Source organism: Anabrus simplex, chromosome 6 (assembly GCF_040414725.1).
Source record: "Anabrus simplex isolate iqAnaSimp1 chromosome 6, ASM4041472v1, whole genome shotgun sequence".
Lineage (NCBI taxonomy): Eukaryota > Metazoa > Arthropoda > Insecta > Orthoptera > Tettigoniidae > Anabrus > Anabrus simplex.
The window spans coordinates 304,119,282-304,132,528 of NC_090270.1; the positions used below are offsets into that span (position 1 = coordinate 304,119,282).

Sequence of the window (13,247 nt, forward strand, 5' to 3'; positions counted from 1 at the left end):
CTTTCACTGGGGATTATCTTCGTATTCATGGCGTTTCTTCCCCATTCTCAGTCTGTTATTATAAAATCGATGTATGTTCCATACTGTTCATCCCAACTATATCGGCTGGTCTTATGGCTATTCCTCTTCATGAACCATGTGTTCTTTATTATCAGGTTATTTCTGTTACAAAAGTCCAACATTTTCTCTCCATCTTCATTTCTATCGCCATACCCATGTGGGCCCAGAACATTTTTGTTAGTACCTATTAATGTTAAAGGAGATATCTAAGAATTAATTTTCAGGCCTTCCTTAAAGCTACCACTCAGTCTGTATTAATCAAACATTGTATTATCCTAAGTTTCATTTCACCTTCCTCTTGCAGAAATATTGGGTTCTGTAAAATTATGTTCAGCTGTTTTCACAAAACTCAAGAATAGATGTGGCAGTGTTAAGACAGAAGGGGGAATAGATGCAAATTTCTTAATTATTGTTTTAAAAAATTATTTTTTTGGTGTTGTATAAGATATTACCTTGTTTAGACCCTTGAACTTGGAAGAATTCTGTTTTAGACACTCCTTTTTATGTGATGTATCAAAATTATAATTTATCTGTGAATTTAATATTTTTGTTTGTTATCAAAACTTGGGAAATGGCGTGTACCTACACGTGCAGTTCTAGAAGCGCATTTCCTGTTCCATAAAAGACTTTTCTGGAATGTTTATTATCAGGAAGAAAGATGAGACTTTTGATTGGAGAAAATTAGAGTTCATGTAATTGGTGAATGTGAAAGTTGAGGGTGAAGCCCGTATTGCGATTGGTTCCTTTGGTGGTTGCGCCATTTCCTGTTTCTCGATCTTATCCGCTCCTTTGGTGGGAGCAAGATAGTCTCTGCGTCTTTGATTTTTTACCATCCTAGAGAGCGGATGCGCTCCCTCATAGGTCCAGTCATGGGATATCTGGTCTCAGGGTAGGCACTGTTTCACCGGGCGAGTTGGCTGTGCACGTAGAGGCACGCGGCTGTGAGCTTGCATCCGGGAGATAGTAAGTTTGAATCCCACTGTCGGCAGTCCTGAAAATGGTTTTCCTTGGTTTCCCATTTACACACCAGGCAAATTCTAGGGCTGTACCTTAATTAAGGCCACGGCCGCTTCCTTCCAACTCCTAGGCCTTTCCTATCCCATCGTCGCCATCAGATCTACCTGTGTCGGTGCGACGTAAAGCCCCTAGCAAAAAAAAGAAAAGGCACTGTTTCTTCTTTCATTTTGGTAATTAACTTCATTTAAATGTAATCATTTCTTTTCTTGCTCAGGAGCTTATCCTCAAGATTCATGCATTCACCGCTAAATTTGTCGAAATAACTTAGCTTTTCAGTTAGGACCTCGTACATTTTGTTTCAGAGGCAACCTTTTTTTTTTTTAACCTTGTAACTAATAATGTAATTAACTTATTTCTTGGGTTTGCCTCCCGTATTTCTGTGTTACCTAACACATGCGCTCAAAATCTATGATCATTACTGGAAGAGTTTTAGGTAGTGATGCAAGTTTTCTGTGCCTCTATGTTGGGACGTTTTTTCTACCTTGTGTAGATTTGAATTAGCCCTCGCTTAAATCATCATGTATCACCGGATACTTCCTTTTAAAGTTGTGATTAAAATTTCTTTTGTGCATTGCACTAGTCTACAGTTGCGGTTAACACTTAAATGTACTTTATAAATATCTTTGAGTTTTGTTTTGTTCTTTCTATTATGAGTTTTACTTTGTTCCCTTTTTAAAATAAATATGTTTTATCCAAGGGCAATTACTCTCTATGTTTTCTTTCTTCACAAAGGCTTCGTTCCATTACCTCATAGGGTTCCACACCGCTTTCCACATCCAGTCTGTAGTTGTCATGTTTCCCAACCTGTTGTTTATGTTTTGTAGTGCATCACTTCTGTTGAACCTTAAGTTTATGTTACTGTGTGTACTGTGCTCATAAGTTTATTATTATTATTATTATTATTATTATTATTATTATTATTATTATTATTATTATTATTATTATTATTATTATTATTATTATTATTATTATTATTATTATTATTATTATTATTATTATTATTATTATTATTATTATTATTATTATTATTATTATTATTATTATTATTATTATTATTATTATTATTATTATTATTATTATTATTATTATTATTATTATTATTATTATTATTATTATTATTATTATTATTATTATTATTTCATATCCAAGCCATTAAGCGGTAACAATAGACACTCAGAAATGCAATTACACCTATTACTGACTTTATTTTTGTGCTAAATTCAAGATTTAAAATATATATATTATAAGGCAGTCTTTACAGGCAAAAAACAATAAGTACACTCAGCTACCGGTAATTTACAAAATCAACTGACCCATGATTAGTTTTCAGAAATAAATGAATAGTTCAGAAGAAACAACCTTTTAAAAAAAAAAGCCTACTGGCTGAGGTCTGAACTAGATATAGCAATTTAAAGTTGTTCACTTGGTAATTTAAAGTATCTAAGTGCTTTTCTCACCATGAGTTTCATGCCCTACAGCATATGCAAGTGGAGGATATTTGGATTTCCAACTGAACTTTTCTTCTTTTCCATTTTCTCCAAAAATTCTTGTCCATTGAAGACTTGCAGGAGACTTGAATGCAGCTCCCTCAAGATCCATACCACCAACTAACACTTTACCATCTTTTACAGTGGCCCAGTCTGCTGTAAATTCTGAAAATATAGATATGAATAGACATAGTGCATATAAATACTAGTATATTGTTAAAACTTGAGGCATGGTAAAGCAGACCCTGGCATTAGCCTGAACAGGGAAATATGGGTGCTCCTCTAGGGGTATACAAGTGCCTTACGCCATGAAATATATTAACTCTATGGTAATTTAAAACAGTACATATTACTTTGCAATCAGAACTCAGATCAGTTATTGATTTCATTGATGATGTACTCTACAACATCTGCATGGTATTGTAATTTATTGAATACCTCGTACATATATTAAAAATAATGCGGGGATGTGAATGAAGGAAAGCCTGCTAGAATTAGGCCACCGCCCATGACAAGGATGGGTAGACCAGTGAAGGGAGTAAGCGAGCAGGATTTCTCACATTATTCTTCAACTCTGTTCACCGAGCCACATAGATGCCAACTGCAAGTATAAAAAGGCGGGAAGAAACAGTAGAGGAATGCTTGCGAGATTAACGGGTAATTACACCTAGGAACCACATGACAGAAAACTGGAACAACAGAGAATATTGTTTGGATTTATCCAGTGTTTCGAGTTAATTATATCTATTAACTTTTTTCTACTACTATTCAAAATTTGTCATTATATAACATACCATGGGAACCTAAGCACATTCAACACAAAGAGTTAGCGCGGTTCTGTCAGTGATTCCCCTAACTATGCGTCATCCAATGGATATGATATAAGGGAGAAGGAAGAGGGGACATGGAGGCGCTTTTGAAGTAGTTGTAGAAAGAAGAGGTTGTGTCTGTGTTATGGTGGGCGAATCAAGACACAAAAAGCCTTACCTCTGATTCCACTTCTTTACTCATATCATTTATATATATAAGAAATTCCCCTCTTAATTATTACAGGGTCAGATAAAGCTTCGCCTTACTCTAATTTTCTGAGATCTATTTTCTAAAAGTATAGCTACCCATTCAGTCACTCTTTTGCCTAGTCCAATTGCACTCATTTTTGCCAGTTCCAGGAGAATGAGTTGAATGTGTTGAATGAGGTGTACGAGTGATCGACAGCATTGACTGAGGGGAACGATACCATTCAACTTCATTCCGGCTGAGTAGACGACATCGCCCGCCATGGATTGCAATGGAGGACATGCCAGAGAGATTCAAATTGTGCACTACCAGGGTGCAATGATGCATTAATTATCGCCAAGATCTAAGCAATGGAGCCAAGCGATAACACCTGAATAAGGTAAGTCTGAACAGATATAAGCATGGGATAGAATAGTGAGGCTCATGAATTTCTAATGTAAATAAATAAATAATTAATCTGCCTAGAGCAAACCGTGTGTTAGTTTAGATAGGTTCAAGACTGTTTCATGTGTAATTTTAGTGTATATAGCTTTGCTTGGGTTGTAGTTGGGACCTCTCTAAGAGAGGTTTGATTCACTGCATATTATATAATGCTATTCTTGTCTTGTCTGGAGTTACAGTAGTTTGAGAGCTAAGATCATCCAGAGGGTAAGGACGAAAGGGCCTTATACTAACTGAAGTGGGAGAAAATCCTTGAGAGGACTAGGCAACCTAAAAAGAGTAGGATGTACATGGTATATTATTGATAAGCATGGGATTTCAGAGGTCCAGAAATGGCTGTGGATGAGGTGTCACCAACGTTGTTGAATTAGAGTTTTCAGTGAAATACCAGCAGGCAATGGACACAGCACTGTATGAGTAACGAACCAGGGCTTCTTAGATGTGAGTTATTGAGAGATATGAATAATGAAAATGTGCAGAGTACCTGTGGGGGAGGTAAGACCACGAGATGTACTTGTTGCTAGTCATTGATCTGGGAAAATGCACTAGATAATGTAAAGAAATATTCAGCGTTATCAGATAGGCTGTGAATGCCAAGAGATATTGAAGCTCCATAACAGAAGGGAAAGGAGCGGACTCTGTTGAGTGCTTCAGTTCCCTCAGGAAGAGATGGCCACAGAGATAAGATGAAGGTTGTTGTGTGAAGTTTCGCCGTGTTAGGAAGGGGAGTTGTTTCTGTTTCATTTAAAGAGCCAGGGAAGCAATATAGGAGCTCGGTGACAGCCTAGCCTCTCTGTATTTTTGCTGGAGGTCGATGACCGCATTCCCAAGGAATGGCTGAATGACCCAGATGTTACCCACTTCCTCAAGATAAGTGCATTTATCTGTATTTACAGGTACAGTATTTAAAGTGTATATATCTTTGGTATATTTTGTTTTGTTTTGATAATTGTGATCTTACTAGTATCATTGTTTCAAGGGAAATAAGCCTGTATGCTTACAGAAGGGGTGCGAGTTTCTGAACTCATTCATTTGCATATTGGAAATCATGTCAATAGTAGAGTCGGTGAATATTTTGGGGGATAAATTTATGGTCCTGGACGAGTGTTTATGTATTTGTGTCCTTAATCCTAAGGGAATTTTGTAGTTATATACTATGAATCTCATGTCAAATCCATATTGACGGTTGAAATTCTTACAAAATTGTACAAAACTACCTTAATCCTCCTAGTCAATACTACAGTATATATTTTACATCCAATTAAGACAAAACTTCACACATAAATAGACATGTTTCAACTCGGCACTGGTTCCTCCTCAGTAAGACATGTATAATGAATTAAAAACATACGAAACACACAAAATGAAATGTTAGTTAAAAAGTCTTTTAAAAAGCATGATGTGAAATGTTGGTTGTTAAAATAGTCTTGAGCTGGAGGTCTTTCTGTTTTGGTTCCACTGGTATCTGTCTGTAAAATGGATAATACAAATCGAAATAAGGTTGAAATGTTGATCGTTAAAACAAGTCTTGAGCTGGAGGTCTTTCTGTTTCAATGTTTTTTTTCCTCTGGCATGGTTCAAATTGTATCTGTATACTGTTGGCTTAGTTGTTGTGTTCCAACATGGGCTGATATGCATATGCGTTATTGAAAAATAGAACATGTTGAAGAGCCTTTGTCCAAATGATTTAAATCATCTTCTTCTTCTTCTTCTTCTTCTTCTTCTTCTTCTTCTTCTTCTTCTTCTTCTTCTTCATAAAATTCTGGACAACTCACCAATTCCATACAACTGGTACCAGATCTGTTGGCTTGGAACAATTTAAGATAATTTTTTTTGCTAGAAGTATGGACAATTTTGTGTAAATAATGTGTATATTTTATCTTTAGTGTATTCTCAAATAGTTCTTAAAGGACATGGGTACTTCCATTTTTTTTAACCCTTTAACTGCCAACGTCCAATTGTGATACAGTTCCTTTAGTTTTGCCAATTGCCACCTTTTCAATACAATATTCACACATAAATAGACATGTTTCGACTCGGCACTGGTTCCTCCTCAGTAAGACATGTATAATGAATTAAAAACATAGGAAACACACAAAATGAATTGTATTGAAAAGGTGGCAATTGGCAAAACTAAAGGAATTGTATCACAAGTAGATCTTCAATACGGACAAGGAAAATGAAGTTTATAACCTGCAACGTCCAATTGATCGGACGTTCGAGGTTCAGCCTAAAAACGCCAACGTCTGATTGATCGCACGTTCCGGAAAGATACTTTCCAAGTTATGTATTCGTTTTAATAATGTATAATACATGTTTTGGACTAGTATTGTATTAAATAAGACTATGTACAACAAGTTTAGTTGAGGAACTTGCTGCCGAGTGGCTTGGTGGTCAAGCGGCAATTCATCTCCCATGGGCAGGTAATGAACCCCTTACCATTTTACCGAAAAAGAAAGGAACCCAACTGTTCCGTATTCAGAAAGATTAGTACTAGTCAAGGTAGTAAATGGAAAAAAGACCAGATACATTTGTAAACAGTGTAAGAAGGATGTATACCCTTTGTGCCCCGCTAAGCACATTTGCTAGAACGTGTCATAAACATGTGTAAATATTAGTAAATAATTTCTTGTATCATATTTTTAAGGCAAAAAGAAAATCTTTGAGCGTTAAGTCTGTGTGAAATAGTCATTAGTAATCATTTTTTACTTAAAACGAACCAGGAACTGCAGCATTTGCATATGATGTAAGATTACAAAATTTCATATTAATGTAATAGTAATAATAATAATAATAATAATAATAATAATAATAATAATAATAATAATAATAATAATAATAATAATAATAATAATATTAATAATAATAGTGTAACTAATATTGTACATAAGGCTCTATTTTTTTTATATGTAGCATAGGAAACTCCACCTCTCTAAAATAATGCAGCATTTGATAGTAAAATTATTTTTTCTTACTGGTTTTTGATCATGAAATACTTTTTTTTTTCAAAGAAAGGAAATATTTATTTGAATTATCACTTCATAAAATAAAAATTTATAAAATAAAGGTGCATAAATTTACATCAATAAAATGCCTGAAGCATTACCTTTGAAACAAAAAAAATGCCCATCCAATTTACATAAATTGAACAGAAGTTATTAAGAATAACTTACTGCAATGTAAAAAGTGCTCATTAGACCTTGGCAGTATAGGACATGGACAACGCGTATGAGGCTGGCGGTCAAAGGGTTACTTACTAGACAGCAACAACGAACTTTATAATCTACTACAAGACATTATGGCAGATGAAGTCTCAAATGAGACGAAACATGTTCCAGGGTTTCTTTAATATATTTTTATATTAAATAGTTTTCACTTGTAAAGTGAGGTGTATTGATTGGGTGGACCATTGAACCTAACATTGTTTCTTATTCCTTAGTGTTATTCGACAGGAGTAGGCTATATGCTGACACTGGCTTTCACTCCCTCCTACTTCATCATCTTCATCATCATCATCATCATCATCATCCTATTCCTAGAAGCGCAGGTCGCTGTGAAATAGAACGACTTGCACCAGGCGAGCTGAACATGACCTCAGGCACTCCCGGCACTAAAAGCTGTACGATAAATAAAATAAGTAGTTAAGTGAGCAGAACACCTTTGTGTTGCCAAATATACAACAAGACAAGTAGTTTTTTTTTTTTTTTGCTAGTTGCTTTACGTCGCACCGATACAGATAGGTCTTATGGCAACGATGGGACAGGGAAGGGCTAGGAGTGGTAAGGAAGCGGCCGTGGCCTTAATTAAGGTACAGCCCCAGCATTTGCCTGGCGTGAAAATGGGAAACCACTGAAAACTATTTTCAGGGCTGCCGACAGTGGGGTTTGAACCTACTACCTCCCGAATACTGGATACTGGCCGCACTTAAGCGACTGCAGCTATCGAGCTCGGTAAGACAAGTAGTGTCACTTGTCCAGATATTCACTTATCAGTATTCTTGGCAGCAATAATAACACAGATGTTCTAGTTTACCCTAATGTAGCTGCACTGGCTGTTGTAAAAGCAAGCTTCATCAGCAAAAATGATGAATCAGAGAAATAGAGGTCTCTACAAGCTCTCTTGTAATAACCACTGAAAATGTAGCATTCAAGGAGAAAAATAACTTTGTCACAGGAGTGTACTTTTTATTTGTGAAATGGATACAGATGTTTGTCATGAACAATATTCTACACTAGCTGATGGTGAAAACCTACTTTGTGTCAAACACAACATGTTAAAGAGCCTTTGTCCAATTGATTTAGAACTTCTTCATAAAACTCTGGAGAACTCACTAATTCCATGCAACCTGTACCAGATCTGTTGGTTTGAAAAAACCCTCTCTCCCACAAGTATTGCTTGGCATCACAAACATTGAATGACATAGGGTAGTCTATTTGAAAATTGTAAGCTGGCTATATGCACATTTCCTCTTGATGTGCCATAGGCCATCTGTATGTGTGCCTGCTTTTTCTCTCCACGAGGCTGAGTGGCTCAGATGGTAGAACCCAAGTTGGCAGGTTTGATGGTGTGGACGTTATTTCAATCAATCACCACTGATCTGCATTTGGGGACTGTATTCAAGAGAATGAGGAAACTTCTCTGTAACAGGGACTTTAAGATCAATCTCCGCCTCCATTTACTTCAGTGTTATGTACTTTCTGTCTTACTTTATGGTGTCGAGACTTGGACCCTAACAGAAAGCACCACGAAAACAGTTCAATCCTTTGAGATGTGGTGCTACCGACGTCTGCTCAGAATATCATGGGTTGACAGAATACATAAGACAAGTACTCCAACAACTGAACAAAGAGCTGAGGTTATGCACAACATCAAAAGGAAGAAGCTTGGGTAGTTTGTCCATATCATTCGAAATGATAAATATAGACTCCTTCAGCTTATCATAAAAGGTAAAATAGAAAGAAGGAGAAATAGGGGAAGAAGGAGAGTATCTTGGCTATGGAATCTATGAGAATGGTATGGACTCAGTACCCCCGCTCTTTTCCGAGTTGCTGGGAACAAGAACCAGATTGCCCTGATGACAGCCGACATCTAGTGAGGATAAAGAGGAAGACGAAGCAGCCCAGATGTCAAATTCCCTGTCAGTTGTTTTCCTAGACTTGTCTTGAATAATTTCAAAGAAGTTGGAAATTTATTAAATATCTCCCTGGTAAATTATTCCAATCCCTAACTGCTCTTTCTATAAATCAATGTATGTATGTTCAGTCCGTCAGCGATGCCACTGGTGGGATCCTCAACAGCTCTGCCATCAGCTGTCATAGATGGCCTAGGCATCACTGAAGAGGCGTACTAGGGAAATGAGGAGTGAGGTAGTTTCCCGTTGCTTTCCTCACCGAGCGAGAATTGCTATTACATATCAGTCTGCCAAGCCCACTGAAATGCATACACCAACCGACCCTATAAGCAACATGTTCACACCATTCATAGCAGGGACTGGCTGCATAAGGATTGGCATTACTAGCATCGCTCATACCTCAGTCACTTTCATATTGTCAAAGCCAAGGATAAGACAGAGACAGATCTATGAAATAACAAAATCGCTCTAGCTATACCAGAAGATATAGTGCACTGTAAAAACTAGGTCCTGCCAGCAAAGGCAGATAAATCAATACTTGCTCCAAATTGTCCTCTTTAATTCCAACTTCACTTTCAATTACAATTCTTTATATTATGATCTTTCCTACTGTTAAAGACACCACTCAACCTTATTCGTCTACTAATGTCATTCAACACAACCTCTCCGCTGACAGCTCAGAAGACCTCTTAGTTGAGTAGCGTGTGTCTCCATACTCCCAAGTCTGGAAAAACTACGCTTTTGTTGGAGATCACCCAGAACAAATCACAATTAAATTGAAACAGAACAAATCATGCTGCTTTTCTTTGGACTTTTTCCAGTTCTCAAATCAAGTAATCCTGGTGAGAGTCCCATGCACTGGAACCATACCCTAGTTGGGGTCTTACCAGTAAATTACCTCCCCGCTCCTTTACATCCTTATTCATCATCATCATCATCATCATCATCATCATCATCATCATCATCATCATCTGTTTACCCTCCAGGTTCGGCTTTTCCCTCGGACTCAGCGAGGGATCCCACCTCTACCGCCTCAAGGGCAGTGTCCTGGAGCTTCAGACTCTTGGTCGGGGATACAACTGGGGAGAATGACCAGTACCTCGCCCAGTAGATCCTTATTACAACCCCTAAATAATATGAATATATGCATAACCTTTATTTACAATCCTGTTTATGTGATTATCCCAATGAAGATTGGTGCAGCCTTTCAATTAATGGCACAATCCACTTAGCCTTCATGGATTCAGAGGAAGCCTTGGATCACATGCCCCATCAAATGATATGGTATGCTTTTCAGGATCACTATATACTTAAGCACTCATTGTTTTGATTGTTTTGCTCCAGATGTTGTGTCCTGTTGGATAATAATAATAATAATAATAATAATAATAATAATAATAATAATAATAATAATAATAATAATAATAATAATAATAATAATAATTTTATTTTTTATTTTTTTGCGAGGGAGTGTGGAAAATCTTTCATAAGACGCTTGTGAGGGTCCGCACTCAAGAAGTGTGTGGAGATTCTTACCCACTAAAAACCACACTCCCTTTTCCCACGACGTTTATCTCCACCCCGGAAACCGCTCTCGCATTACTTCAGGATGGATGTCATGCTTAATGCATCTTGTGCTTCATCTTCCTTCTTCTGCTTTACTGTCTGTCGTTCATTTCATCCTCATCACGACGCGCAGGTCGCCTAAGGGCGTCAAATGGAAAGACCTGCACATGGTGAGCCGAACCCATCCTGGGATATCCCGCCACTAAAAGCCATACGACATTTCATTTCACTGTCTGTCGTAATCGTCCAGGTCCTTCTTCTTCTGACGCAGAATATTTTCTACGTAGACTGCCACCTGGTCCCAAGATTTTTGACTTCGTAGCATTACTGACACGATCCCTCCTGGCGTCAATTCTCCTTGCAGAACTTCTAAGCATCTTCTTTGTGGCAGCCAATGAACACACACAAAGAAAGTATGTAATACGTCATCGATATCACCGCAGTATATGCACACCGGACTGGTTGCTAGCCCTAGCCTATGAAGAAATTTTCGGAAGTATCCATGACCTGTCAAGAACTGTGTGAGATAGTAGTTCACTTCACCATGATTTTGGCCAACCCATACGCCCAGAGAAGGTATCAGTCTTTTCGTCCATTTCCCTCTAGAGTCATCTTCCCATCTTGTTTGCCATCGTTGCATTCTGCGATTAAGAGCCAAAACCTTTGCCCTTTTCCTTCCTAGCTCTTCTTGTGTGAGCCAAATTTCTTGTCTTTCGAAGGCCAACAAGTCAATAGGAGCTACTGCTGCTACTACTAGAATCGCAGGTTCTGATACTGTGCGATATGCGCAAGCAATTCGTAAAGCTGCTCTCCGTTGTACAGCCACAATTCTTGTCCGATATTTTGCAATTTTTAACGATTCAGCCCAAATTTCCGAACCGTATAGCAGTATCGATTGAACAGTCGACATGAGAAGCCGCCTTTTACTAGATTTCGGCCCCTTGATATTTCCCATGAGTCTACTCAGTGCAGTCATGGTTTTCGCTGCCTTATCTGTTACCCGTTGGATGTGGTCCCAATATGTAAGCTTAGTATCAAGCGTTACACCAAGATATTTTGTGCTCCTAGTTGTTTCGATGGCTATCTGCCCGATCTGCATCGGTACAACAGTATTAATCCTTTTCCTCGTCAGGAGGACAATTTCCGTTTTTTGATCTGCGAGTTCTAACTTGTGATTTATCATCCATTCTTTGACACGTCGCATCACCTGATTCAATTTAAATTGAGCCAGCTCCAGGTTATGGGTTACTATCACAGCAGCCACATCATCAGCATAACCCACAAGTTTTACATCTTCTGGCATCTCCAGCCGTAACAAACCATCATACATGATATTCCAAAGGTGTGGTCCGAGAATTGAGCCTTGCGCTGCACCAGCTGTGAGCCGTTTTCTTCTCTGACCATCTTCCGTGTCGTATCACAATGTACGGTCTTTCAAATAGTCTCGCAGTATATACATGAGATAATAATAATAATAATAATAATAATAATAATAATAATAATAATAATAATAATAATAATATTATACACAAACACATTTTTGGATTTTCAGATGACCGACTAAAAGGAATAGGGAATTTCATCAAATGGAAGTCAACAAGGAATGTGGAAACGATTTGTGACAGATTGGTATCCCAGAATGTAAAATTATTGACAGGATCAAATTTAGACAGATTAATCAATCAATCAATCAATCAATGGTAAAGAACTTGTAGTATCCTGGACACTTTTAGATATTAATAACATAAAATACTTTATTAATACTGTTACTCATTAACATTGGCTGCCTCTGTGGTGTAGTGGTTAATGTGATGAGCTGCTATCCCAGAGGCCTGGTTGGATTCCCAGCTCTGCCACAAAATTTTAAAAGTGGTACAAGGACAGGAATGGGGTCCACTCAGCCTCGGGAGGTCAAGTAAATAGAGGGAGGATTCAATTCCCACCTCGGTCATCCTTGAAGTGGTTTTCCGTGGTTTCCCACTTCTCCTCCAGTCAGATGTCTGGGAAGGCCATGACCACTTCCTTTCCTTGTGCTTGTCTACCCTTTCCTATCTCCCCCCACCCCCACAAGGCCCCTGTCCAGTATAGCTGGTGAGGTCACCTGGGAGAGGTATCGGTTCTCCTTCCCCGTTGTATCTCCGATCCAAAGTCTCACGCTCCAGGACACTGACCTTGAAGCGGTAAAGGTGGATCCCTTGCTGAGTCCGAGGGTAAACCAACCCTGGAGGGTGAACGGGTAATGAAAATAATGACTCACATTCGTTCTCTATATCCAGCAAAGATCGGATGATCCACCCCGAAAGCATTGTCATAAGCAGAATTGATTACATTGTTATCTTCCATTATTTATATAGTCTCTTAGGTCATGAATAATGATCAATATACTACAGAAACAGAATTATCAAGGTTTTAAGATGGAATCAAAACCCTAAAAGACAGAGAGGACCTCTACCCAAAGAATACAAGAAGGTGCTGGCTGATGGGGTGACGTCAAAGCCAGAAGAACAAGATCTATATACTGAAATGAA

General features: G+C 37.9%; 1 long non-coding RNA gene across 1 annotated transcript in view; it reads left to right on the plus strand.

The window, feature by feature from the left end:
* The first annotated feature begins 3,597 nt into the window (after nt 1-3,597).
* LOC136875769 (uncharacterized) overlaps nt 3,598-13,247 on the plus strand; it is a 36,210-nt gene continuing 26,560 nt past the window's right edge. The window contains exon 1 of the long non-coding RNA XR_010860512.2: nt 3,598-3,960. This is a non-coding gene — a long non-coding RNA (uncharacterized lncRNA). The remainder of the gene's footprint in view (nt 3,961-13,247) is intronic.